A 27,913-nucleotide genomic window follows, 5' to 3' on the forward strand; every position below is an offset into this window, starting at 1 on the left:
TCTCCAAATATGACATTTTTAGGGTGATATGTTAATTTGACATGAATATAGTAGTGTTTCGAATATCAAATGTCATTTGAATGTTCAATCTCATCCTCCACCTATGATGATCTCCGACTGAATATCCTTTCTTGCTTTGATTGCCAGTCTTTCCTGCTCATTCAAAAATGTGTCTCCTCTGAAGCAGGAGCAACACCAAAATTTGATGGCAATACAGAGAATCATAACCATAACCAACACTTTCCTTTTATTTTGTGTCCATTGAAACTCATCTTTTGTTGTTGTTTATGTTAAATGAAAAGAATCTGAAGGTGCAATTTTATCATATTATTGCAAGAAACAAAATCATGACAATTTCCATCAGTAAGACTGTGAGGGTTTCATATACTTTTTCTTCCTTGATGGTGAGTAAACTCCCCGCTCTTTCATCCTTGTCTCCAAATAGGACATTTTGAGAGTGATAGGTTACTAGTGCATGAATAAAGTAGTGTTTCGACTATCAAAAGTCATTTAAATGTTCACTCTTTTCCTTCAGTGATGATGTGTGTGTGTTCCATAGCCTGGTTTTCTTTGATGCTGAGTCTTTCGTGCTCTTTCAAAGGTGCTTCTCCTTTAAAGCAGCAGCAACAGTCCCCTCTGCTGGTTGCAAAGAAAATTGTTAAAAGCTTACAGCACCTGGTATTCCCAGGCGGTCTCCCATCCAAGTACTAACCAGGCCCGACCCTGCTTAGCTTCCGAGATCGGACGAGATCGGGCGTGTTCAGGGTGGTATGGCCGTAAGCGATTAACTCGACCCACAATACCTTATTTATACATGTGAATCGCCACCATCATCAATAGCATGGTTGCTTTGTGACCATCCAAACTTGTTTTTTATTGTTATATAATGTTAAGGAAAAGACACTCAAGGTGCAATTTTCTCATAATATAGCAAGAAAAAAATCACTACAATAATTTAATAATGTCCTTCAGTAATAATGTCAGGGTTGCATATGCTGTTTCTTCCTTCATGGTGAGTAATTTCTCCCTGCTCTTTCACCCTGCTCTCCAAATATGACATTTTTAGGGTGATATGTTAATTTGACATGAATATAGTAGTGTTTCGAATATCAAATGTCATTTGAATGTTCAATCTCATCCTCCACCTATGATGATCTCCGACTGAATATCCTTTCTTGCTTTGATTGCCAGTCTTTCCTGCTCATTCAAAAATGTGTCTCCTCTGAAGCAGGAGCAACACCAAGCTCTGATGGCAATACAGAGAATCATAACCATAACCAACACTTTCCTTTTATTTTGTGTCCATTGAAACTCATCTTTTGTTGTTGTTTATGTTAAATGAAAAGAATCTGAAGGTGCAATTTTATCATATTATTGCAAGAAACAAAATCATGACAATTTCCATCAGTAAGACTGTGAGGGTTTCATATACTGTTTCTTCCTTGATGGTGAGTAAACTCCCCGCTCTTTCATCCTTCTCTCCAAATAGGACATTTTGAGAGTGATAGGTTACTAGTGCATGAATAAAGTAGTGTTTCGACTATCAAAAGTCATTTAAATGTTCACTCTTTTCCTTCAGTGATGATGTGTGTGTGTTCCATAGCCTGGTTTTCTTTGATGCTGAGTCTTTCGTGCTCTTTCAAAGGTGCTTCTCCTTTAAAGCAGCAGCAACAGTCCCCTCTGCTGGTTGCAAAGAAAATTGTTAAAAGCTTACAGCACCTGGTATTCCCAGGCGGTCTCCCATCCAAGTACTAACCAGGCCCGACCCTGCTTAGCTTCCGAGATCGGACGAGATCGGGCGTGTTCAGGGTGGTATGGCCGTAAGCGATTAACTCGACCCACAATACCTTATTTATACATGTGAATCGCCACCATCATCAATAGCATGGTTGCTTTGTGACCATCCAAACTTGTTTTTTATTGTTATATAATGTTAAGGAAAAGACACTCAAGGTGCAATTTTCTCATAATATAGCAAGAAAAAAATCACTACAATAATTTAATAATGTCCTTCAGTAATAATGTCAGGGTTTCATATACTGTTTCTTCCTTCATGGTGAGTAATTTCTCCCTGCTCTTTCACCCTTCTCTCCAAATATGACATTTTTAGGGTGATATGTTAATTTGACATGAATATAGTAGTGTTTCGAATATCAAATGTCATTTGAATGTTCAATCTCATCCTCCACCTATGATGATCTCCGACTGAATATCCTTTCTTGCTTTGATTGCCAGTCTTTCCTGCTCATTCAAAAATGTGTCTCCTCTGAAGCAGGAGCAACACCAAGCTCTGATGGCAATACAGAGAATCATAACCATAACCAACACTTTCCTTTTATTTTGTGTCCATTGAAACTCATCTTTTGTTGTTGTTTATGTTAAATGAAAAGAATCTGAAGGTGCAATTTTATCATATTATTGCAAGAAACAAAATCATGACAATTTCCATCAGTAAGACTGTGAGGGTTTCATATACTGTTTCTTCCTTGATGGTGAGTAAACTCCCCGCTCTTTCATCCTTCTCTCCAAATAGGACATTTTGAGAGTGATAGGTTACTAGTGCATGAATAAAGTAGTGTTTCGACTATCAAAAGTCATTTAAATGTTCACTCTTTTCCTTCAGTGATGATGTGTGTGTGATCCATAGCCTGGTTTTCTTTGATGCTGAGTCTTTCGTGCTCTTTCAAAGGTGCTTCTCCTTTAAAGTAGCAGCAACAGTCCCCTCTGCTGGTTGCAAAGAAAATTGTTAAAAGCTTACAGCACCTGGTATTCCCAGGCGGTCTCCCATCCAAGTACTAACCAGGCCCGACCCTGCTTAGCTTCCGAGATCGGACGAGATCGGGCGTGTTCAGGGTGGTATGGCCGTAAGCGATTAACTCGACCCACAATACCTTATTTATACATGTGAATCGCCACCATCATCAATAGCATGGTTGCTTTGTGACCATCCGAACTTGTTTTTTATTGTTATATAATGTTAAGGAAAAGACACTCAAGGTGCAATTTTCTCATAATATAGCAAGAAAAAAATCACTACAATAATTTAATAATGTCCTTCAGTAATAATGTCAGGGTTTCATATACTGTTTCTTCCTTCATGGTGAGTAATTTCTCCCTGCTCTTTCACCCTGCTCTCCAAATATGACATTTTTAGGGTGATATGTTAATTTGACATGAATATAGTAGTGTTTCGAATATCAAATGTCATTTGAATGTTCAATCTCATCCTCCACCTATGATGATCTCCGACTGAATATCCTTTCTTGCTTTGATTGCCAGTCTTTCCTGCTCATTCAAAAATGTGTCTCCTCTGAAGCAGGAGCAACACCAAGCTCTGATGGCAAAACAGAGAATCATAACCATAACCAACACTTTCCTTTTATTTTGTGTCCATTGAAACTCATCTTTTGTTGTTGTTTATGTTAAATGAAAAGAATCTGAAGGTGCAATTTTATCATATTATTGCAAGAAACAAAATCATGACAATTTCCATCAGTAAGACTGTGAGGGTTTCATATACTGTTTCTTCCTTGATGGTGAGTAAACTCCCCGCTCTTTCATCCTTCTCTCCAAATAGGACATTTTGAGAGTGATAGGTTACTAGTGCATGAATAAAGTAGTGTTTCGACTATCAAAAGTCATTTAAATGTTCACTCTTTTCCTTCAGTGATGATGTGTGTGTGTTCCATAGCCTGGTTTTCTTTGATGCTGAGTCTTTCGTGCTCTTTCAAAGGTGCTTCTCCTTTAAAGCAGCAGCAACAGTCCCCTCTGCTGGTTGCAAAGAAAATTGTTAAAAGCTTACAGCACCTGGTATTCCCAGGCGGTCTCCCATCCAAGTACTAACCAGGCCCGACCCTGCTTAGCTTCCGAGATCGGACGAGATCGGGCGTGTTCAGGGTGGTATGGCCGTAAGCGATTAACTCGACCCACAATACCTTATTTATACATGTGAATCGCCACCATCATCAATAGTATGGTTGCTTTGTGACCAGCCAAACTTGTTTTTTATTGTTATATAATGTTAAGGAAAAGACACTCAAGGTGCAATTTTCTCATAATATAGCAAGAAAAAAATCACTACAATAATTTAATAATGTCCTTCAGTAATAATGTCAGGGTTTCATATACTGTTTCTTCCTTCATGGTGAGTAATTTCTCCCTGCTCTTTCACCCTGCTCTCCAAATATGACATTTTTAGGGTGATATGTTAATTTGACATGAATATAGTAGTGTTTCGAATATCAAATGTCATTTGAATGTTCAATCTCATCCTCCACCTATGATGATCTCCGACTGAATATCCTTTCTTGCTTTGATTGCCAGTCTTTCCTGCTCATTCAAAAATGTGTCTCCTCTGAAGCAGGAGCAACACCAAGCTCTGATGGCAATACAGAGAATCATAACCATAACCAACACTTTCCTTTTATTTTGTGTCCATTGAAACTCATCTTTTGTTGTTGTTTATGTTAAATGAAAAGAATCTGAAGGTGCAATTTTATCATATTATTGCAAGAAACAAAATCATGACAATTTCCATCAGTAAGACTGTGAGGGTTTCATATACTGTTTCTTCCTTGATGGTGAGTAAACTCCCCGCTCTTTCATCCTTCTCTCCAAATAGGACATTTTGAGAGTGATAGGTTACTAGTGCATGAATAAAGTAGTGTTTCGACTATCAAAAGTCATTTAAATGTTCACTCTTTTCCTTCAGTGATGATGTGTGTGTGTTCCATAGCCTGGTTTTCTTTGATGCTGAGTCTTTCGTGCTCTTTCAAAGGTGCTTCTCCTTTAAAGCAGCAGCAACAGTCCCCTCTGCTGGTTGCAAAGAAAATTGTTAAAAGCTTACAGCACCTGGTATTCCCAGGCGGTCTCCCATCCAAGTACTAACCAGGCCCGACCCTGCTTAGCTTCCGAGATCGGACGAGATCGGGCGTGTTCAGGGTGGTATGGCCGTAAGCGATTAACTCGACCCACAATACCTTATTTATAAATGTTAATCGCCACCATCATCAATAGCATGGTTGCTTTGTGACCATCCAAACTTGTTTTTTATTGTTATATAATGTTAAGGAAAAGACACTCAAGGTGCAATTTTCTCATAATATAGCAAGAAAAAAATCACTACAATAATTTAATAATGTCCTTCAGTAATAATGTCAGAGTTTCATATACTGTTTCTTCCTTCATGGTGAATAATTTCTCCCTGCTCTTTCACCCTGCTCTCCAAATATGACATTTTTAGGGTGATATGTTAATTTGACATGAATATAGTAGTGTTTCGAATATCAAATGTCATTTGAATGTTCAATCTCATCCTCCACCTATGATGATCTCCGACTGAATATCCTTTCTTGCTTTGATTGCCAGTCTTTCCTGCTCATTCAAAAATGTGTCTCCTCTGAAGCAGGAGCAACACCAAGCTCTGATGGCAATACAGAGAATCATAACCATAACCAACACTTTCCTTTTATTTTGTGTCCATTGAAACTCATCTTTTGTTGTTGTTTATCTTAAATGAAAAGAATCTGAAGGTGCAATTTTATCATATTATTGCAAGAAACAAAATCATGACAATTTCCATCAGTAAGACTGTGAGGGTTTCATATACTGTTTCTTCCTTGATGGTGAGTAAACTCCCCGCTCTTTCATCATTCTCTCCAAATAGGACATTTTGAGAGTGATAGGTTACTAGTGCATGAATAAAGTAGTGTTTCGACTATCAAAAGTCATTTAAATGTTCACTCTTTTCCTTCAGTGATGATGTGTGTGTGTTCCATAGCCTGGTTTTCTTTGATGCTGAGTCTTTCGTGCTCTTTCAAAGGTGCTTCTCCTTTAAAGCAGCAGCAACAGTCCCCTCTGCTGGTTGCAAAGAAAATTGTTAAAAGCTTACAGCACCTGGTATTCCCAGGCGGTCTCCCATCCAAGTACTAACCAGGCCCGACCCTGCTTAGCTTCCGAGATCGGACGAGATCGGGCGTGTTCAGGGTGGTATGGCCGTAAGCGATTAACTCGACCCACAATACCTTATTTATACATGTGAATCGCCACCATCATCAATAGCATGGTTGCTTTGTGACCATCCAAACTTGTTTTTTATTGTTATATAATGTTAAGGAAAAGACACTCAAGGTGCAATTTTCTCATAATATAGCAAGAAAAAAATCACTACAATAATTTAATAATGTCCTTCAGTAATAATGTCAGGGTTGCACATACTGTTTCTTCCTTCATGGTGAGTAATTTCTCCCTGCTCTTTCACCCTGCTCTCCAAATATGACATTTTTAGGGTGATATGTTAATTTGACATGAATATAGTAGTGTTTCGAATATCAAATGTCATTTGAATGTTCAATCTCATCCTCCACCTATGATGATCTCCGACTGAATATCCTTTTTTGCTTTGATTGCCAGTCTTTCCTGCTCATTCAAAAATGTGTCTCCTCTGAAGCAGGAGCAACACCAAAATCTGATGGCAATACAGAGAATCATAACCATAACCAACACTTTCCTTTTATTTTGTGTCCATTGAAACTCATCTTTTGTTGTTGTTTATGTTAAATGAAAAGAATCTGAAGGTGCAATTTTATCATATTATTGCAAGAAACAAAATCATGACAATTTCCATCAGTAAGACTGTGAGGGTTTCATATACTTTTTCTTCCTTGATGGTGAGTAAACTCCCCGCTCTTTCATCCTTCTCTCCAAATAGGACATTTTGAGAGTGATAGGTTACTAGTGCATGAATAAAGTAGTGTTTCGACTATCAAAAGTCATTTAAATGTTCACTCTTTTCCTTCAGTGATGATGTGTGTGTGTTCCATAGCCTGGTTTTCTTTGATGCTGAGTCTTTCGTGCTCTTTCAAAGGTGCTTCTCCTTTAAAGCAGCAGCAACAGTCCCCTCTGCTGGTTGCAAAGAAAATTGTTAAAAGCTTACAGCACCTGGTATTCCCAGGCGGTCTCCCATCCAAGTACTAACCAGGCCCGACCCTGCTTAGCTTCCGAGATCGGACGAGATCGGGCGTGTTCAGGGTGGTATGGCCGTAAGCGATTAACTCGACCCACAATACCTTATTTATACATGTGAATCGCCACCATCATCAATAGCATGGTTGCTTTGTGACCATCCAAACTTGTTTTTTATTGTTATATAATGTTAAGGAAAAGACACTCAAGGTGCAATTTTCTCATAATATAGCAAGAAAAAAATCACTACAATAATTTAATAATGTCCTTCAGTAATAATGTCAGGGTTGCATATGCTGTTTCTTCCTTCATGGTGAGTAATTTCTCCCTGCTCTTTCACCCTGCTCTCCAAATATGACATTTTTAGGGTGATATGTTAATTTGACATGAATATAGTAGTGTTTCGAATATCAAATGTCATTTGAATGTTCAATCTCATCCTCCACCTATGATGATCTCCGACTGAATATCCTTTCTTGCTTTGATTGCCAGTCTTTCCTGCTCATTCAAAAATGTGTCTCCTCTGAAGCAGGAGCAACACCAAGCTCTGATGGCAATACAGAGAATCATAACCATAACCAACACTTTCCTTTTATTTTGTGTCCATTGAAACTCATCTTTTGTTGTTGTTTATGTTAAATGAAAAGAATCTGAAGGTGCAATTTTATCATATTATTGCAAGAAACAAAATCATGACAATTTCCATCAGTAAGACTGTGAGGGTTTCATATACTGTTTCTTCCTTGATGGTGAGTAAACTCCCCGCTCTTTCATCCTTCTCTCCAAATAGGACATTTTGAGAGTGATAGGTTACTAGTGCATGAATAAAGTAGTGTTTCGACTATCAAAAGTCATTTAAATGTTCACTCTTTTCCTTCAGTGATGATGTGTGTGTGTTCCATAGCCTGGTTTTCTTTGATGCTGAGTCTTTCGTGCTCTTTCAAAGGTGCTTCTCCTTTAAAGCAGCAGCAACAGTCCCCTCTGCTGGTTGCAAAGAAAATTGTTAAAAGCTTACAGCACCTGGTATTCCCAGGCGGTCTCCCATCCAAGTACTAACCAGGCCCGACCCTGCTTAGCTTCCGAGATCGGACGAGATCGGGCGTGTTCAGGGTGGTATGGCCGTAAGCGATTAACTCGACCCACAATACCTTATTTATACATGTGAATCGCCACCATCATCAATAGCATGGTTGCTTTGTGACCATCCAAACTTGTTTTTTATTGTTATATAATGTTAAGGAAAAGACACTCAAGGTGCAATTTTCTCATAATATAGCAAGAAAAAAATCACTACAATAATTTAATAATGTCCTTCAGTAATAATGTCAGGGTTTCATATACTGTTTCTTCCTTCATGGTGAGTAATTTCTCCCTGCTCTTTCACCCTTCTCTCCAAATATGACATTTTTAGGGTGATATGTTAATTTGACATGAATATAGTAGTGTTTCGAATATCAAATGTCATTTGAATGTTCAATCTCATCCTCCACCTATGATGATCTCCGACTGAATATCCTTTCTTGCTTTGATTGCCAGTCTTTCCTGCTCATTCAAAAATGTGTCTCCTCTGAAGCAGGAGCAACACCAAGCTCTGATGGCAATACAGAGAATCATAACCATAACCAACACTTTCCTTTTATTTTGTGTCCATTGAAACTCATCTTTTGTTGTTGTTTATGTTAAATGAAAAGAATCTGAAGGTGCAATTTTATCATATTATTGCAAGAAACAAAATCATGACAATTTCCATCAGTAAGACTGTGAGGGTTTCATATACTGTTTCTTCCTTGATGGTGAGTAAACTCCCCGCTCTTTCATCCTTCTCTCCAAATAGGACATTTTGAGAGTGATAGGTTACTAGTGCATGAATAAAGTAGTGTTTCGACTATCAAAAGTCATTTAAATGTTCACTCTTTTCCTTCAGTGATGATGTGTGTGTGATCCATAGCCTGGTTTTCTTTGATGCTGAGTCTTTCGTGCTCTTTCAAAGGTGCTTCTCCTTTAAAGTAGCAGCAACAGTCCCCTCTGCTGGTTGCAAAGAAAATTGTTAAAAGCTTACAGCACCTGGTATTCCCAGGCGGTCTCCCATCCAAGTACTAACCAGGCCCGACCCTGCTTAGCTTCCGAGATCGGACGAGATCGGGCGTGTTCAGGGTGGTATGGCCGTAAGCGATTAACTCGACCCACAATACCTTATTTATACATGTGAATCGCCACCATCATCAATAGCATGGTTGCTTTGTGACCATCCGAACTTGTTTTTTATTGTTATATAATGTTAAGGAAAAGACACTCAAGGTGCAATTTTCTCATAATATAGCAAGAAAAAAATCACTACAATAATTTAATAATGTCCTTCAGTAATAATGTCAGGGTTTCATATACTGTTTCTTCCTTCATGGTGAGTAATTTCTCCCTGCTCTTTCACCCTTCTCTCCAAATATGACATTTTTAGGGTGATATGTTAATTTGACATGAATATAGTAGTGTTTCGAATATCAAATGTCATTTGAATGTTCAATCTCATCCTCCACCTATGATGATCTCCGACTGAATATCCTTTCTTGCTTTGATTGCCAGTCTTTCCTGCTCATTCAAAAATGTGTCTCCTCTGAAGCAGGAGCAACACCAAGCTCTGATGGCAATACAGAGAATCATAACCATAACCAACACTTTCCTTTTATTTTGTGTCCATTGAAACTCATCTTTTGTTGTTGTTTATCTTAAATGAAAAGAATCTGAAGGTGCAATTTTATCATATTATTGCAAGAAACAAAATCATGACAATTTCCATCAGTAAGACTGTGAGGGTTTCATATACTGTTTCTTCCTTGATGGTGAGTAAACTCCCCGCTCTTTCATCCTTCTCTCCAAATAGGACATTTTGAGAGTGATATGTACTAGTGAATGAATAAAGTAGTGTTTCGACTATCAAAAGTCATTTAAATGTTCACTCTTTTCCTTCAGTGATGATGTGTGTGTGTTCCATAGCCTGGTTTTCTTTGATGCTGAGTCTTTCGTGCTCTTTCAAAGGTGCTTCTCCTTTAAAGCAGCAGCAACAGTCCCCTCTGCTGGTTGCAAAGAAAATTGTTAAAAGCTTACAGCACCTGGTATTCCCAGGCGGTCTCCCATCCAAGTACTAACCAGGCCCGACCCTGCTTAGCTTCCGAGATCGGACGAGATCGGGCGTGTTCAGGGTGGTATGGCCGTAAGCGATTAACTCGACCCACAATACCTTATTTATACATGTGAACCGTGCTCTTTCAAAGGTGCTTCTCCTTTAAAGCAGCAGCAACAGTCCCCTCTGCTGGTTGCAAAGAAAATTTTTAAATCTAACAGCACCTGGTATTCCCAGGCGGTCTCCCATCCAAGTACTAACCAGGCCCGACCCTGCTTAGCTTCCGAGATCGGACGAGATCGGGCGTGTTCAGGGTGGTATGGCCGTAAGCGATTAACTCGACCCACAATACCTTATTTATACATGTGAATCGCCACCATCATCAATAGCATGGTTGCTTTGTGACCATCCAAACTTGTTTTTTATTGTTATATAATGTTAAGGAAAAGACACTCAAGGTGCAATTTTCTCATAATATAGCAAGAAAAAAATCACTACAATAATTTAATAATGTCCTTCAGTAATAATGTCAGGGTTTCATATACTGTTTCTTCCTTCATGGTGAGTAATTTCTCCCTGCTCTTTCACCCTGCTCTCCAAATATGACATTTTTAGGGTGATATGTTAATTTGACATGAATATAGTAGTGTTTCGAATATCAAATGTCATTTGAATGTTCAATCTCATCCTCCACCTATGATGATCTCCGACTGAATATCCTTTCTTGCTTTGATTGCCATTCTTTCCTGCTCATTCAAAAATGTGTCTCCTCTGAAGCAGGAGCAACACCAAGCTCTGATGGCAATACAGAGAATCATAACCATAACCAACACTTTCCTTTTATTTTGTGTCCATTGAAACTCATCTTTTGTTGTTGTTTATGTTAAATGAAAAGAATCTGAAGGTGCAATTTTATCATATTATTGCAAGAAACAAAATCATGACAATTTCCATCAGTAAGACTGTGAGGATTTCATATACTGTTTCTTCCTTGATGGTGAGTAAACTCCCCGCTCTTTCATCCTTCTCTCCAAATAGGACATTTTGAGAGTGATAGGTTACTAGTGCATGAATAAAGTAGTGTTTCGACTATCAAAAGTCATTTAAATGTTCACTCTTTTCCTTCAGTGATGATGTGTGTGTGTTCCATAGCCTGGTTTTCTTTGATGCTGAGTCTTTCGTGCTCTTTCAAAGGTGCTTCTCCTTTAAAGCAGCAGCAACAGTCCCCTCTGCTGGTTGCAAAGAAAATTGTTAAAAGCTTACAGCACCTGGTATTCCCAGGCTGTCTCCCATCCAAGTACTAACCAGGCCCGACCCTGCTTAGCTTCCGAGATCGGACGAGATCGGGCGTGTTCAGGGTGGTATGGCCGTAAGCGATTAACTCGACCCACAATACCTTATTTATACATGTGAATCGCCACCATCATCAATAGCATGGTTGCTTTGTGACCATCCAAACTTGTTTTTTATTGTTATATAATGTTAAGGAAAAGACACTCAAGGTGCAATTTTCTCATAATATAGCAAGAAAAAAATCACTACAATAATTTAATAATGTCCTTCAGTAATAATGTCAGGGTTTCATATACTGTTTCTTCCTTCATGGTGAGTAATTTCTCCCTGCTCTTTCACCCTGCTCTCCAAATATGACATTTTTAGGGTGATATGTTAATTTGACATGAATATAGTAGTGTTTCGAATATCAAATGTCATTTGAATGTTCAATCTCATCCTCCACCTATGATGATCTCCGACTGAATATCCTTTCTTGCTTTGATTGCCAGTCTTTCCTGCTCATTCAAAAATGTGTCTCCTCTGAAGCAGGAGCAACACCAAGCTCTGATGGCAATACAGAGAATCATAACCATAACCAACACTTTCCTTTTATTTTGTGTCCATTGAAACTCATCTTTTGTTGTTGTTTATCTTAAATGAAAAGAATCTGAAGGTGCAATTTTATCATATTATTGCAAGAAACAAAATCATGACAATTTCCATCAGTAAGACTGTGAGGGTTTCATATACTGTTTCTTCCTTGATAGTGAGTAAACTCCCCGCTCTTTCATCCTTCTCTCCAAATAGGACATTTTGAGAGTGATAGGTTACTAGTGCATGAATAAAGTAGTGTTTCGACTATCAAAAGTCATTTAAATGTTCACTCTTTTCCTTCAGTGATGATGTGTGTGTGTTCCATAGCCTGGTTTTCTTTGATGCTGAGTCTTTCGTGCTCTTTCAAAGGTGCTTCTCCTTTAAAGCAGCAGCAACAGTCCCCTCTGCTGGTTGCAAAGAAAATTGTTAAAAGCTTACAGCACCTGGTATTCCCAGGCGGTCTCCCATCCAAGTCCTAACCAGGCCCGACCCTGCTTAGCTTCCGAGATCGGACGAGATCGGGCGTGTTCAGGGTGGTATGGCCGTAAGCGATTAACTCGACCCACAATACCTTATTTATACATGTGAATCGCCACCATCATCAATAGCATGGTTGCTTTGTGACCATCCAAACTTGTTTTTTATTGTTATATAATGTTAAGGAAAAGACACTCAAGGTGCAATTTTCTCATAATATAGCAAGAAAAAAATCACTACAATAATTTAATAATGTCCTTCAGTAATAATGTCAGGGTTTCATATACTGTTTCTTCCTTCATGGTGAGTAATTTCTCCCTGCTCTTTCACCCTGCTCTCCAAATATGACATTTTTAGGGTGATATGTTAATTTGACATGAATATAGTAGTGTTTCGAATATCAAATGTCATTTGAATGTTCAATGTCATCCTCCACCTATGATGATCTACGACTGAATATCCTTTCTTGCTTTGATTGCCAGTCTTTCCTGCTCATTCAAAAATGTGTCTCCTCTGAAGCAGGAGCAACACCAAGCTCTGATGGCAATACAGAGAATCATAACCATAACCAACACTTTCCTTTTATTTTGTGTCCATTGAAACTCATCTTTTGTTGTTGATTATGTTAAATGAAAAGAATCTGAAGGTGCAATTTTATCATATTATTGCAAGAAACAAAATCATGACAATTTCCATCAGTAAGACTGTGAGGGTTTCATATACTGTTTCTTCCTTGATGGTGAGTAAACTCCCCGCTCTTTCATCCTTCTCTCCAAATAGGACATTTTGAGAGTGATAGGTTACTAGTGCATGAATAAAGTAGTGTTTCGACTATCAAAAGTCATTTAAATGTTCACTCTTTTCCTTCAGTGATGATGTGTGTGTGTTCCATAGCCTGGTTTTCTTTGATGCTGAGTCTTTCGTGCTCTTTCAAAGGTGCTTCTCCTTTAAAGCAGCAGCAACAGTCCCCTCTGCTGGTTGCAAAGAAAATTGTTAAAAGCTTACAGCACCTGGTATTCCCAGGCGGTCTCCCATCCAAGTACTAACCAGGCCCGACCCTGCTTAGCTTCCGAGATCGGACGAGATCGGGCGTGTTCAGGGTGGTATGGCCGTAAGCGATTAACTCGACCCACAATACCTTATTTATACATGTGAATCGCCACCATCATCAATAGCATGGTTGCTTTGTGACCATCCAAACTTGTTTTTTATTGTTATATAATGTTAAGGAAAAGACACTCAAGGTGCAATTTTCTCATAATACAGCAAGAAAAAAATCACTACAATAATTTAATAATGTCCTTCAGTAATAATGTCAGGGTTTCATATACTGTTTCTTCCTTCATGGTGAGTAATTTCTCCCTGCTCTTTCACCCTGCTCTCCAAATATGACATTTTTAGGGTGATATGTTAATTTGACATGAATATAGTAGTGTTTCGAATATCAAATGTCATTTGAATGTTCAATCTCATCCTCCACCTATGATGATCTCCGACTGAATATCCTTTCTTGCTTTGATTGCCAGTCTTTCCTGCTCATTCAAAAATGTGTCTCCTCTGAAGCAGGAGCAACACCAAGCTCTGATGGCAATACAGAGAATCATAACCATAACCAACACTTTCCTTTTATTTTGTGTCCATTGAAACTCATCTTTTGTTGTTGTTTATGTTAAATGAAAAGAATCTGAAGGTGCAATTTTATCATATTATTGCAAGAAACAAAATCATGACAATTTCCATCAGTAAGACTGTGAGGGTTTCATATACTGTTTCTTCCTTGATGGTGAGTAAACTCCCCGCTCTTTCATCCTTCTCTCCAAATAGGACATTTTGAGAGTGATAGGTTACTAGTGCATGAATAAAGTAGTGTTTCGACTATCAAAAGTCATTTAAATGTTCACTCTTTTCCTTCAGTGATGATGTGTGTGTGTTCCATAGCCTGGTTTTCTTTGATGCTGAGTCTTTCGTGCTCTTTCAAAGGTGCTTCTCCTTTAAAGCAGCAACAACAGTCCCCTCTGCTGGTTGCAAAGAAAATTGTTAAAAGCTTACAGCACCTGGTATTCCCAGGCGGTCTCCCATCCAAGTACTAACCAGGCCCAACCCTGCTTAGCTTCCGAGATCGGACGAGATCGGGCGTGTTCAGGGTGGTATGGCCGTAAGCGATTAACTCGACCCACAATACCTTATTTATACATGTGAATCGCCACCATCATCAATAGCATGGTTGCTTTGTGACCATCCAAACTTGTTTTTTATTGTTATATAATGTTAAGGAAAAGACACTCAAGGTGCAATTTTCTCATAATATAGCAAGAAAAAAATCACTACAATAATTTAATAATGTCCTTCAGTAATAATGTCAGGGTTGCATATACTGTTTCTTCCTTCATGGTGAGTAATTTCTCCCTGCTCTTTCACCCTGCTCTCCAAATATGACATTTTTAGGGTGATATGTTAATTTGACATGAATATAGTAGTGTTTCGAATATCAAATGTCATTTGAATGTTCAATCTCATCCTCCACCTATGATGATCTCCGACTGAATATCCTTTGTTGCTTTGATTGCCAGTCTTTCCTGCTCATTCAAAAATGTGTCTCCTCTGAAGCAGGAGCAACACCAAGCTCTGATGGCAATACAGAGAATCATAACCATAACCAACACTTTCCTTTTATTTTGTGTCCATTGAAACTCATCTTTTGTTGTTGTTTATGTTAAATGAAAAGAATCTGAAGGTGCAATTTTATCATATTATTGCAAGAAACAAAATCATGACAATTTCCATCAGTAAGACTGTGAGGGTTTCATATACTGTTTCTTCCTTGATGGTGAGTAAACTCCCCGCTCTTTCATCCTTCTCTCCAAATAGGACATTTTGAGAGTGATAGGTTACTAGTGCATGAATAAAGTAGTGTTTCGACTATCAAAAGTCATTTAAATGTTCACTCTTTTCCTTCAGTGATGATGTGTGTGTGTTCCATAGCCTGGTTTTCTTTGATGCTGAGTCTTTCGTGCTCTTTCAAAGGTGCTTCTCCTTTAAAGCAGCAGCAACAGTCCCCTCTGCTGGTTGCAAAGAAAATTGTTAAAAGCTTACAGCACCTGGTATTCCCAGGCGGTCTCCCATCCAAGTACTAACCAGGCCCGACCCTGCTTAGCTTCCGAGATCGGACGAGATCGGGCGTGTTCAGGGTGGTATGGCCGTAAGCAATTAACTCGACCCACAATACCTTATTTATACATGTGAATCGCCACCATCATCAATAGCATGGTTGCTTTGTGACCATCCAAACTTGTTTTATTATTGTTATATAATGTTAAGGAAAAGACACTCAAGGTGCAATTTTCTCATAATATAGCAAGAAAAAAATCACTACAATAATTTCATAATGTCCTTCAGTAATAATGTCAGGGTTGCATATACTGTTTCTTCCTTCATGGTGAGTAATTTCTCCCTGCTCTTTCACCCTGCTCTCCAAATATGACATTTTTAGGGTGATATGTTAATTTGACATGAATATAGTAGTGTTTCGAATATCAAATGTCATTTGAATGTTCAATCTCATCCTCCACCTATGATGATCTCCGACTGAATATCCTTTCTTGCTTTGATTGCCAGTCTTTCCTGCTCATTCAAAAATGTGTCTCCTCTGAAGCAGGAGCAACACCAAGCTCTGATGGCAATACAGAGAATCATAACCATAACCAACACTTTCCTTTTATTTTGTGTCCATTGAAACTCATCTTTTGTTGTTGTTTATCTTAAATGAAAAGAATCTGAAGGTGCAATTTTATCATATTATTGCAAGAAACAAAATCATGACAATTTCCATCAGTAAGACTGTGAGGGTTTCATATACTGTTTCTTCCTTGATGGTGAGTAAACTCCCCGCTCTTTCATCCTTCTCTCCAAATAGGACATTTGGAGAGTGATAGGTTACTAGTGCATGAATAAAGTAGTGTTTCGACTATCAAAAGTCATTTAAATGTTCACTCTTTTCCTTCAGTGATGATGTGTGTGTGTTCCATAGCCTGGTTTTCTTTGATGCTGAGTCTTTCGTGCTCTTTCAAAGGTGCTTCTCCTTTAAAGCAGCAGCAACAGTCCCCTCTGCTGGTTGCAAAGAAAATTGTTAAAAGCTTACAGCACCTGGTATTCCCAGGCGGTCTCCCATCCAAGTACTAACCAGGCCCAACCCTGCTTAGCTTCCGAGATCGGACGAGATCGGGCGTGTTCAGGGTGGTATGGCCGTAAGCGATTAACTCGACCCACAATACCTTATTTATACATGTGAATCGCCACCATCATCAATAGCATGGTTGCTTTGTGACCATCCAAACTTGTTTTTTATTGTTATATAATGTTAAGGAAAAGACACTCAAGGTGCAATTTTCTCATAATATAGCAAGAAAAAAATCACTACAATAATTTAATAATGTCCTTCAGTAATAATGTCAGGGTTTCATATACTGTTTCTTCCTTCATGGTGAGTAATTTCTCCCTGCTCTTTCACCCTTCTCTCCAAATATGACATTTTTAGGGTGATATGTTAATTTGACATGAATATAGTAGTGTTTCGAATATCAAATGTCATTTGAATGTTCAATCTCATCCTCCACCTATGATGATCTCCGACTGAATATCCTTTCTTGCTTTGATTGCCAGTCTTTCTAGCTCATTCAAAAATGTGTCTCCTCTGAAGCAGGAGCAACACCAAGCTCTGATGGCAATACAGAGAATCATAACCATAACCAACACTTTCCTTTTATTTTGTGTCCATTGAAACTCATCTTTTGTTGTTGTTTATGTTAAATGAAAAGAATCTGAAGGTGCAATTTTATCATATTATTGCAAGAAACAAAATCATGACAATTTCCATCAGTAAGACTGTGAGGGTTTCATATACTGTTTCTTCCTTGATGGTGAGTAAACTCCCCGCTCTTTCATCCTTCTCTCCAAATAGGACATTTTGAGAGTGATAGGTTACTAGTGCATGAATAAAGTAGTGTTTCGACTATCAAAAGTCATTTAAATGTTCACTCTTTTCCTTCAGTGATGATGTGTGTGTGTTCCATAGCCTGGTTTTCTTTGATGCTGAGTCTTTCGTGCTCTTTCAAAGGTGCTTCTCCTTTAAAGCAGCAGCAACAGTCCCCTCTGCTGGTTGCAAAGAAAATTGTTAAAAGCTTACAGCACCTGGTATTCCCAGGCGGTCTCCCATCCAAGTACTAACCAGGCCCGACCCTGCTTAGCTTCCGAGATCGGACGAGATCGGGCGTGTTCAGGGTGGTATGGCCGTAAGCGATTAACTCGACCCACAATACCTTATTTATACATGTGAATCGCCACCATCATCAATAGCATGGTTGCTTTGTGACCATCCAAACTTGTTTTTTATTGTTATATAATGTTAAGGAAAAGACACTCAAGGTGCAATTTTCTCATAATATGGCAAGAAAAAAATCACTACAATAATTTAATAATGTCCTTCAGTAATAATGTCAGGGTTTCATATACTGTTTCTTCATTCATGGTGAGTAATTTCTCCCTGCTCTTTCACCCTTCTCTCCAAATATGACATTTTTAGGGTGATATGTTAATTTGACATGAATATAGTAGTGTTTCGAATATCAAATGTCATTTGAATGTTCAATCTCATCCTCCACCTATGATGATCTCCGACTGAATATCCTTTCTTGCTTTGATTGCCAGTCTTTCCTGCTCATTCAAAAATGTGTCTCCTCTGAAGCAGGAGCAACACCTAGCTCTGATGGCAATACAGAGAATCATAACCATAACCAACACTTTCCTTTTATTTTGTGTCCATTGAAACTCATCTTTTGTTGTTGTTTATGTTAAATGAAAAGAATCTGAAGGTGCAATTTTATCATATTATTGCAAGAAACAAAATCATGACAATTTCCATCAGTAAGACTGTGAGGGTTTCATATACTGTTTCTTCCTTGATGGTGAGTAAACTCCCCGCTCTTTCATCCTTCTCTCCAAATAGGACATTTTGAGAGTGATAGGTTACTAGTGCATGAATAAAGTAGTGTTTCGACTATCAAAAGTCATTTAAATGTTCACTCTTTTCCTTCAGTGATGATGTGTGTGTGTTCCATAGCCTGGTTTTCTTTGATGCTGAGTCTTTCGTGCTCTTTCAAAGGTGCTTCTCCTTTAAAGCAGCAGCAACAGTCCCCTCTGCTGGTTGCAAAGAAAATTGTTAAAAGCTTACAGCACCTGGTATTCCCAGGCGGTCTCCCATCCAAGTACTAACCAGGCCCGACCCTGCTTAGCTTCCGAGATCGGACGAGATCGGGCGTGTTCAGGGTGGTATGGCCGTAAGCGATTAACTCGACCCACAATACCTTATTTATACATGTGAATCGCCACCATCATCAATAGCATGGTTGCTTTGTGACCATCCAAACTTGTTTTTTATTGTTATATAATGTTAAGGAAAAGACACTCAAGGTGCAATTTTCTCATAATATAGCAAGAAAAAAATCACTACAATAATTTAATAATGTCCTTCAGTAATAATGTCAGGGTTTCATATACTGTTTCTTCCTTCATGGTGAGTAATTTCTCCCTGCTCTTTCACCCTGCTCTCCAAATATGACATTTTTAGGGTGATATGTTAATTTGACATGAATATAGTAGTGTTTCGAATATCAAATGTCATTTGAATGTTCAATCTCATCCTCCACCTATGATGATCTCCGACTGAATATCCTTTCTTGCTTTGATTGCCAGTCTTTCCTGCTCATTCAAAAATGTGTCTCCTCTGAAGCAGGAGCAACACCAAGCTCTGATGGCAATACAAAGAATCATAACCATAACCAACACTTTCCTTTTATTTTGTCTCATCTCATCTCATCTCATTTTCATCCGCTTATCCGGGGTCGGGTCGCGGGGGGAGCAGCTCAAGCAGGGGGCCCCAGACTTCCCTTTCCCGGGCCACATTGACCAACTCTGACGGGGGGATCCCGAGGCGTTCCCAGGCCAGTGTTGAGATATAATCTCTCCACCTAGTCCTGGGTCTTCCCCGAGGTCTCCTCCCCACTGGACGTGCCTGAAACACCTCCCAAGGAAGGCGCCCAGTGGGCATCCTTACCAGATGCCCGAACCACCTCAGCTGACTCCTTTCTAAGTGAAGGAGCAGCGGCTCTAATCCGAGTTCCTCACGGATGGCTGAGCTTCTCACCCTATCCCTAAGGGAGACGCCAGCCACCCTTCTGAGAAAACTCATCTCGGCCGCTTGTACCCGTGATCTCGTCCTTTCGGTCATCACCCAGCCCTCATGACCATAGGTGAGGATAGGAACGAAGATCGACCGGTAGATCGAGAGCTTTGCCTTGCGGCTCAGCTCTCTTTTCGTTACAACGGTGCGGTAAAGCGAACGCAATACCGCCCCCGCTGCTCCGATTCTCCGGCCAATCTCACGCTCCATAGTACCCTCACTCGCGAACAAGACCCCAAGGTACTTGAACTCCTTCACTTGGGCTAAGGACTCATTTCCTACCCGGAGTAAGCAATCCATCGGTTTCCTGCTAAGAGTCATGGCCTCAGATTTAGAGGTGCTGATCCTCATCCCAGCCGCTTCACACTCGGCCACCAGCCGATCCAGTGAGTGCTGAAGGTCACAGGCCGATGATCCAATGAGGACCACGTCATCTGCAAAAAGCAGTGACGAGATCCTCAGACCACCAAACTGCAACCCCTCCCCACCCCGACTACGCCTCGATATCCTGTCCATGTATATCACAAACAGGATTGGTGACAAGGCGCAGCCCTGGCGGAGACCAGCATCCACTGAGAACGAAACTGACTGGCTGCCGAGGACGCGAACACAGCTCTCGCTTTGGGAGTACAGGGATTGGATGGCCCTGAGGATAGACCCCCTTACCCCATACTCCCGCAGCACCTCCCACAGTTTCTCCCGGGGGACCCGGTCATACGCCTTCTCCAGATCCACAAAACACATGTAGACCGGATGGGCATACTCCCAGGCCCCCTCCAGGATCCTTGCGAGAGTGAAGAGCTGGTCTGTAGCTCCACGTCCGGGGCGAAAACCGCATTGTTCCTCTTCAATCTGAGGTTCGACGATCGGCCGAACCCTCCTTTCCAGCACCTTGGAGTAGACCTTACCAGGGAGGCTGAGAAGTGTGATGCCCCGGTAATTGGCACACACTCTCTGGTCCCCCTTTTTGAACAGGGGAACCACCACCCCAGTTTGCCACTCCTTTGGCACTGTACCCGACTCCCACGCGATGTTGAATAGGCGTGTCAACCATGACAGCCCCTCAACACCCAGAGCCTTTAGCATTTCTGGCCGGATCTCATCAATCCCTGGGGCCTTGCCACTGCGGAGATGTTTGACCACCTCAGTGACCTCCACCAGGGAAATTGACGATGAAACACCATCAACCTCAAGCTCTGCCTCCAACATAGAGGGCGTGTTATTCGGATTCAGGAGTTCCTCAAAGTGTTCCTTCCAACGTCCGACAACCTCCTCAGTTGAGGTCAACAGAGTCCCATCCTTACTGTACACAGCTTGGATGGTTCCCCGTTTCCCCCTCCTGAGGTGCCGGATAGTCTTCCAGAAACACTTTGGTGCCGACCGAAAGTCCTTCTCCATGACCTCTCCGAACTTCTCCCACACCCGCTGCTTAGCCTCCGACACGGCAGCAGCTGCAGCCCTTCGGGCCTGTCGGTACCCTGCAACCGAGTCAGGAGTCCTCCAGGATATCATATCCCGGAAGGCCTCCTTCTTCAATCGGACGGCTTCCCTGACCACCGGTGTCCACCACGGTGTCCGAGGGTTACCGCCCCTTGAGGAGCCTAAGACCCTGAGGCCACAGCTAGCCGCCGCAGCTTCAGCAATGGAGGCTTTGAACACCGCCCACTCCGGCTCAATGCCCCCAACCTCCACAGGAATGCCAGAAAAACTCCGCCGGAGGTGTGAGTTGAAGATACCTAGGACGGGGGCCTCCTCCAGACGTTCCCAGTTCACCCGCACTACTCGTTTGGGCTTACCAGGTCTATCCGGAAATTTCCCCCACTCCCTGATCCAACTCACAACCAGATGGTGGTCGGTTGACAGTTCCGCCCCTCTCTTTACCCGAGTGTCCAAAACATGCGGCCTCAGATCAGATGACACGATCACAAAATCGATCATTGATCTTCGGCCTAGGGTACTCTGGTACCAGGTACACTTATGAGCACCCTTATGTTCGAACATGGTGTTTGTTATGGACAATCCATGGCTAGCACAGAAGTCCAATAACAAACGACCGCTCGGGTTCAGATCAGGGAGGCCGTTCCTCCCCACCACGCCTCTCCAGGTGTCTCCATCGTTGCCCACGTGGGCGTTGAAGTCACCCAGCAGAACTACGGAGTCCCCTACTGGAGCCCCATACAGGACTCCATTCAGGGTCTCCAAGAAGGCCGAGTACTCTGAACTGCTGTTTGGTGCATACGCACAAACAACAGTCAGAGTTTTCCCCCCTACAACCCTTAGGCGCAGGGAGGCGACCCTCTCGTCTACCGGGGTAAACTCCAACACCGCGGCGCTCAGCCGGGGATTTATGAGTATCCCCACACCCGCCCGACGCCTCACGCCCTTGGCAACTCCGGAGAAGAATAAAGTCCAACCCTTATCCAGGAGTATGGTACCAGAGCTGAGACTGTGCGTGGAGGTAAGCCCCACCAGATCTAACTGATAGCGCTCCACCTCCCTCACAAGCTCCGGTTCCTTTCCCCACAGCGAGGTGACGTTCCACGTCCCCAGAGCCAGCTTCTGCCGCCCGGGTCTGGTCCGTCGAGACCCCCTACCTTCGCTGCCACCCATGTGGCTGCGCACCCGACCCCAACGGGTCTTCCCACAGGTGGTGGGCCCATGAGATGAAAAGAGGGGGGGTGCCACGTAGTTTGTTCGGGCTATGCCCGACCGGGCTCCGTGGCAAACCCGGCCACCAGACGCTCGCCATCGAGCCCTCCTTCTGGGCCTAGCTCCAGACGGGGGCCCCGGGCTTCCTCCGGGCTGGGTCCCATCTCCTCTTTCGTCGATATTCATTGAGGGTTTTGAACCATTCTTAGTCTGGCCCCTCACCTGAGACCACTCTGCCATGGGAGACCCTACCAGGAGCACAAGGCTCCAGACAACACAGCCCTCAGGTTCACGGGGACACGCAAACCTCTCCACCACGATAAGGTGACGGTTCAAGGAGAGGCTTTTATTTTGTGTCCATTGAAACTCATCTTTTGTTGTTGTTTATCTTAAATGAAAAGAATCTGAAGGTGCAATTTTATCATATTATTGCAAGAAACAAAATCATGACAATTTCCATCAGTAAGACTGTGAGGGTTTCATATACTGTTTCTTCCTTGATGGTGAGTAAACTCCCCGCTCTTTCATCCTTCTCTCCAAATAGGACATTTTGAGAGTGATAGGTTACTAGTGCATGAATAAAGTAGTGTTTCGACTATCAAAAGTCATTTAAATGTTCACTCTTTTCCTTCAGTGATGATGTGTGTGTGTTCCATAGCCTGGTTTTCTTTGATGCTGAGTCTTTCGTGCTCTTTCAAAGGTGCTTCTCCTTTAAAGCAGCAGCAACAGTCCCCTCTGCTGGTTGCAAAGAAAATTGTTAAAAGCTTACAGCACCTGGTATTCCCAGGCGGTCTCCCATCCAAGTACTAACCAGGCCCGACCCTGCTTAGCTTCCGAGATCGGACGAGATCGGGCGTGTTTTTTTTTTTGTTTTTTTTTTTATTATCAAAAATACCAATTTATATATACAAACGACATTCATCTGTAAATATTTACACAAAACAATGACATACACACAGGAATCACATTCATGTTAAGGGATAACAAAACTCAAAAAATGATAAAAAAGAAAGAAAAATAAATCACTTAATAATAACACGTGCGCCTGATAAACATAGCGGCACACTCAGAAATTAAATGCTAGTTTCCCTTCCGATGTTACAGATATAAAGCCACACCCGTCAATAAAACATTCAGCAAAGTCCTCAGCACCATATTTAAAGATCAAACCCACATTTCTCCTGACAACCGATTCAAACAAATCCCACACATGCACTTTTTTCCTCTCAAAATGAGCAAGATTCCTTCTTGACATAATAGCATACCTTACATGGCTTAACACAAAATTAAACAAACGAACATTCACATCTTTCCTTTTCCCATTTACTCCAAACAGCAACATTTTGTTCCATTCATATGCCTTTACAAAACCCATTTCCCAGTTTTTAAACAGCATCTCTTTTAACTTCAAAACAAACCTACGTAGACATTCACATCGGATATATATATGTAACAAGTCTTCTGGCTCAGTTTCACACACGTCACATTCTCTTTTGTTCTCTTTGTTAATCTGATGCAGCACCGTGTTTACATAGATCCTGTTGTGTCTCGTCATGAAGTCGTTGTTTTCACATTCTATTGCATTATATTTGATTTGGAGGTTTTCCCATATCAACTGTACATTCATACCTGGCAGAACCCTCTCCCACATTTGTTCTGATGCCGGTCTTTTCAACAGTTTCGCTATCAGTTCTAAATATATGTTTTTTGCTTTTAATTCTTTAAACTCTTTATTTGCGTCATTTTTAACAAACATTAGTTTAGGTAAAGGTCCATCCCCTGTCCTCACACACTCTCTCTCAATCAAATACCTCCAGTCTACAGGCATACTCCCCTTAATTATATCATACATTTTTACAATCATATCTCTCCTAGCATCCTCATCCCATTCTCTTACGCAGTCTACCATTGCCTGCCCAGGCAGAAACCCAGGCACAAACTCATAGACCATGTCCTTTACTTGCCTAATTCCTGCATCCATGAAAACCTTATTGTATAGCATTTTGTTGTTATGCTGTATTATAGGATTGAGAAAAACGGGTTTATTCATTACTTCGGTTACATTACTACAGTTGTATGATATGTTGGGTAGGAATTCTCCCCACGCTCTGAACACCTCTTGGTAGAAAGAAGGCACTTTTTCATACATTGGTTCTTTCAAAACCATAAGCAGACTATTCTCTCCACATCTACCAGCCATCTGAACATACATTTTAAAGAATTGTTTCCACCCATAGTCATTCACATCATGGAGATACTTCTTCACTGTTTTAACCCTCAGTGCTTTACGTTTTGTGTCAATGTCCACCAGTTTTAGCCCTCCCTCACTGTACCCTGCTATCAACGTTTTGTGGGATATCCTCGCACCCTTCCCATCCCACAAGAAGTTTGAAGTCAGCTGATTTAATTCAGATAGAACCCATACCGGAAGATCTAGTGCGCCCAAAACATACACACATTTGGATAATAATAAGGAATTAACAACTATTACCTTACCTTTTAATTTCAATTTCCTCTGCTTCCATGCATTTAAAGTGTGTTTTATCTTATTTATCACTCTTGCCCAAGTGATATCTCTTGCTTCCTTTTCGTTTGGACCTATGTTTACTCCTAAAACTTTGATGCAGTCCACCACTCTAAATGCAATCATACTGTCAACCCTATCCCCCTCCTGACCTATACACATTAGTTCCGATTTTTCTATATTCACTTTAGCCCCCGCTGCCCTCCCATATGTTCCCATGTGTTTCATAATTATATTGATGCTGTCCATATTTTCTACTGTTATTGTCATGTCATCCGCATATTGTTGAATTATATTAATTTTCTCACCTGGTATTTGTATTCCTTTTATATTACTATCTTTTTTTATAAGGACAGCAAAGGGTTCGATAGACATGCTATACAACAGTGCTGATAAAGGACAGCCCTGTCTCACTGACCTCTCCAAAGCAAAGGTGTCTGTCATCAGACCATTACATTTGACCCTACTCTTAGCTTCCTTATACAGCAGCCTGATCCAACTCACTATTCTATCCCCAAACCCAAATTCTTTCATAGTCCGAAACAAGAACTCATGCTCCACTCTATCAAAAGCCTTATTCAAATCTACACTCAACACAATCCCAGACTGTTCTTTCATATGCCTAACAACGTCCCTCACTGTCCCTATTATATCTGCTATGTCTCTCCCTTCGACACTATATGCCTGTGTTGGTGATATTATTCCTCCCATTACCTTCTTAATCCTATACGCTAAAACCCTTGTTAATATCTTATAGTCACTATTCAATAAACTAATTGGCCTATAATTCCCTAACTCCAACCTACTCCCCTTATTTTTAAATAATATTGTGATTACCCCAGTAGCCATGGATTCTGGAACCAGTTGTCCCTCTTCCATGCTTTGATATATCATTAGCAGTATGGGTGCCAACACATCAGCAAACTCTTTGTAGAATTCACTGCTCAGGCCATCTGAACCAGGGCTTTTATTGTTTTTTGCATTTTTAATTGCCATTTGTATTTCTTCTACTGTAATCTCTCTGTCACACATGTCTTGCTCGTCTGCTGATATCCTTGCATCCACACCACTCAAGACCTCATCAATACATACTTTTTCTGTATTCCCTTTTTTATACAAGTTTTTATAGAAGCCTTCCACTGTATTCAAGATGCTAACCAAATCATTTACCTTCTCCCCATTTTCATTCTGTAGTTCGTTTATATAATAATTTTCCTGCTTATTTTTTTCCAGGTTTAGAAAGTACGCTGTGCACCTTTCCCCCTCTACAGCATACTGTACTCTACTCCTTACTATCGCCCCATCACATTTATTTTTCTCACAATCTTTTAGTTGCCTTCTCATCTTCAGATAATTTTGTATATTATAATTTCCATCTTTGTCTGCTTTCCCTGCTTCTTCGTTTAATTTATTTTGTATCTCTTTCTCTACCTGATCCATTCTGAAGTTCTTTTGCTTGGAATAGTATATGCTTTTCTTTTTAACTTTTTCTTTCAAATTTTCCCACCAAATACAAATATTATCTTTGTTTAATCTGTTCTCTATTTCTTCTTTGATACATTTTGCTATCATCTCTTTATATGAATCCTCTCTTAATAAGCTGTTGTTTAGGCACCACATTCCTCCACCTACATTCTTTATACATACGTCCTTTAACCTCAGCGACAGGATTGCATGATCACTAAGAGTGGTAAAATTATATTTCACCTCTTTTATTTGGCTGACAATGTTTTCCTTAACTAGGACGAGGTCTATTCTACTCTGTCTAAGGGTCCCCATAACCACCTGCCTCCGCGAAAACACTTTTCGTTCTGCATTTTCCTCCCTCCATACGTCCACCATTTTGTGTTCTGCCATCATGCTTTTCAAAAAGTTCCTTGACCCATCATACCTGTATTTTACATTATTTGAATAATCTAGTCTTGATAATTTTACATTATAGTCACCAACCATCATACAATCTCCCGTGCACAGAACCTCCAAGTCCTCAAAAAAACCTTTTCTCAGTTCCTCCACGTTTGGTGCATAGATATTGATTAATTTGTATGTGTTTTTATTGTGGACAAATTCTATCGCTATCACACGTCCATTCCCTCCACAAAAGGTTTGCTTGACACCACTAACAGACCTCTCTCTGACAAGGATTGCCACTCCACATGCCTTCGCACTCCCATTGTCTATAAATATGGGCCCTTTCCAAATCTTTCCAAGGGTTTCCACAAGTTCATTATCCCAATGCGTTTCTTGAAGGCACAGTATGTCAGATTTACAGAGTTCAATCGTTCTTTCTATTTTGATCATGTTCCTCAGGCCGTTTGCATTTAAGGATGTTATTATGACCATAGTAATGGTGAAAAGAAAAACACAGCTTTCCAGAGATGCTCGATTGTTCATACCTTCCGCTCTTTTGGCTCCCTTTTGTCTTTCTTTTTGCTCATTCTCTTCCTGCTGGCTTTCACCGCCTCGTAGTCCATCGACTCTCCTTCTCCCGATGTTCTTGTCTCCACCACCTCCATGCTCGAATCATCTGGCTCCTTAGGTGAAGCAGCCGCAGCAGCAGCAGCCGCAGCAGCAGCAGCCGCAGCAGCAGCAGCAGCAGCAGCAGCAGCAGCAGCAGCAGCAGCAGCAGCAGCAGCAGCCCCGCCGTCCCTTGGAGCCTCACTGCAATCCGGGGCCTCCACCTCTCCTGGTCGGTCGCCTCTTCGTTCACTCGCCCGGGCTGAGGGAGTTTTGGGCGCTTTGCTAGCACCTTCCTCCATACTTTGCCCGGATGCTCCTCCCGTCATGCAACCCGTCTCACCGGACACTCCATCCGCACTGCTGCCGATGGTGGATGGGGTAATTTCACCCCCGCTGGCAGCTCCGGTGTCCTCGTCCTGCTGTCGTTGCTCCTCCTCGGACCAGGAAACGCGCTCGTCGCCGCCGGCTGGCTCCGCATCCACCGTCCTCTCCTCTCCGCGCCTCCCCCCCTGCAAGTCACACTCCCTAGCATAGTGTCCCTGGCGCTTGCATTTATAACAGGTGAAGTCTGGGCATTCTCTCAAAATATGTCCTGGCTGGATGCACAGCCTGCAGACCT

General features: G+C 41.2%; 19 non-coding genes across 19 annotated transcripts; all 19 read right to left on the reverse strand.

Moving 5' to 3' along the window:
• Window positions 1–663: 663 nt before the first annotated feature.
• Window positions 664–782, reverse strand: LOC133957436 (5S ribosomal RNA). Its single transcript, XR_009921227.1, has one exon. It is a non-coding gene; the product is annotated as a 5S ribosomal RNA (ribosomal RNA).
• Window positions 783–1,707: 925 nt separating this feature from the next.
• On the reverse strand, window positions 1,708–1,826 carry LOC133957437 (5S ribosomal RNA). The gene has a single exon (XR_009921228.1). It is a non-coding gene; the product is annotated as a 5S ribosomal RNA (ribosomal RNA).
• A 925-nt stretch (window positions 1,827–2,751) lies between these two features.
• Window positions 2,752–2,870, reverse strand: LOC133957438 (5S ribosomal RNA). Its single transcript, XR_009921229.1, has one exon. It is a non-coding gene; the product is annotated as a 5S ribosomal RNA (ribosomal RNA).
• Window positions 2,871–3,795: 925 nt separating this feature from the next.
• LOC133957439 (5S ribosomal RNA) lies at window positions 3,796–3,914 on the reverse strand. The gene has a single exon (XR_009921230.1). It is a non-coding gene; the product is annotated as a 5S ribosomal RNA (ribosomal RNA).
• A 925-nt stretch (window positions 3,915–4,839) lies between these two features.
• LOC133957441 (5S ribosomal RNA) lies at window positions 4,840–4,958 on the reverse strand. Its single transcript, XR_009921232.1, has one exon. It is a non-coding gene; the product is annotated as a 5S ribosomal RNA (ribosomal RNA).
• Window positions 4,959–5,883: 925 nt separating this feature from the next.
• Window positions 5,884–6,002, reverse strand: LOC133957442 (5S ribosomal RNA). The gene has a single exon (XR_009921233.1). It is a non-coding gene; the product is annotated as a 5S ribosomal RNA (ribosomal RNA).
• A 925-nt stretch (window positions 6,003–6,927) lies between these two features.
• Window positions 6,928–7,046, reverse strand: LOC133957443 (5S ribosomal RNA). The gene has a single exon (XR_009921234.1). It is a non-coding gene; the product is annotated as a 5S ribosomal RNA (ribosomal RNA).
• Window positions 7,047–7,971: 925 nt separating this feature from the next.
• LOC133957444 (5S ribosomal RNA) lies at window positions 7,972–8,090 on the reverse strand. The gene has a single exon (XR_009921235.1). It is a non-coding gene; the product is annotated as a 5S ribosomal RNA (ribosomal RNA).
• A 925-nt stretch (window positions 8,091–9,015) lies between these two features.
• On the reverse strand, window positions 9,016–9,134 carry LOC133957445 (5S ribosomal RNA). The gene has a single exon (XR_009921236.1). It is a non-coding gene; the product is annotated as a 5S ribosomal RNA (ribosomal RNA).
• Window positions 9,135–10,058: 924 nt separating this feature from the next.
• On the reverse strand, window positions 10,059–10,177 carry LOC133957446 (5S ribosomal RNA). Its single transcript, XR_009921237.1, has one exon. It is a non-coding gene; the product is annotated as a 5S ribosomal RNA (ribosomal RNA).
• Window positions 10,178–10,293: 116 nt separating this feature from the next.
• LOC133957792 (5S ribosomal RNA) lies at window positions 10,294–10,412 on the reverse strand. The gene has a single exon (XR_009921563.1). It is a non-coding gene; the product is annotated as a 5S ribosomal RNA (ribosomal RNA).
• Window positions 10,413–11,337: 925 nt separating this feature from the next.
• Window positions 11,338–11,456, reverse strand: LOC133957794 (5S ribosomal RNA). The gene has a single exon (XR_009921565.1). It is a non-coding gene; the product is annotated as a 5S ribosomal RNA (ribosomal RNA).
• A 925-nt stretch (window positions 11,457–12,381) lies between these two features.
• Window positions 12,382–12,500, reverse strand: LOC133957802 (5S ribosomal RNA). Its single transcript, XR_009921572.1, has one exon. It is a non-coding gene; the product is annotated as a 5S ribosomal RNA (ribosomal RNA).
• Window positions 12,501–13,425: 925 nt separating this feature from the next.
• Window positions 13,426–13,544, reverse strand: LOC133957447 (5S ribosomal RNA). The gene has a single exon (XR_009921238.1). It is a non-coding gene; the product is annotated as a 5S ribosomal RNA (ribosomal RNA).
• Window positions 13,545–14,469: 925 nt separating this feature from the next.
• On the reverse strand, window positions 14,470–14,588 carry LOC133957538 (5S ribosomal RNA). The gene has a single exon (XR_009921325.1). It is a non-coding gene; the product is annotated as a 5S ribosomal RNA (ribosomal RNA).
• Window positions 14,589–15,513: 925 nt separating this feature from the next.
• Window positions 15,514–15,632, reverse strand: LOC133957448 (5S ribosomal RNA). Its single transcript, XR_009921239.1, has one exon. It is a non-coding gene; the product is annotated as a 5S ribosomal RNA (ribosomal RNA).
• A 926-nt stretch (window positions 15,633–16,558) lies between these two features.
• On the reverse strand, window positions 16,559–16,677 carry LOC133957657 (5S ribosomal RNA). The gene has a single exon (XR_009921436.1). It is a non-coding gene; the product is annotated as a 5S ribosomal RNA (ribosomal RNA).
• Window positions 16,678–17,602: 925 nt separating this feature from the next.
• Window positions 17,603–17,721, reverse strand: LOC133957450 (5S ribosomal RNA). The gene has a single exon (XR_009921240.1). It is a non-coding gene; the product is annotated as a 5S ribosomal RNA (ribosomal RNA).
• A 925-nt stretch (window positions 17,722–18,646) lies between these two features.
• Window positions 18,647–18,765, reverse strand: LOC133957451 (5S ribosomal RNA). The gene has a single exon (XR_009921241.1). It is a non-coding gene; the product is annotated as a 5S ribosomal RNA (ribosomal RNA).
• Window positions 18,766–27,913: the final 9,148 nt, after the last annotated feature.

The sequence above is a fragment of the Platichthys flesus genome, chromosome 7, assembly GCF_949316205.1.
Source record: "Platichthys flesus chromosome 7, fPlaFle2.1, whole genome shotgun sequence".
NCBI classification, from domain to species: domain Eukaryota; kingdom Metazoa; phylum Chordata; class Actinopteri; order Pleuronectiformes; family Pleuronectidae; genus Platichthys; species Platichthys flesus.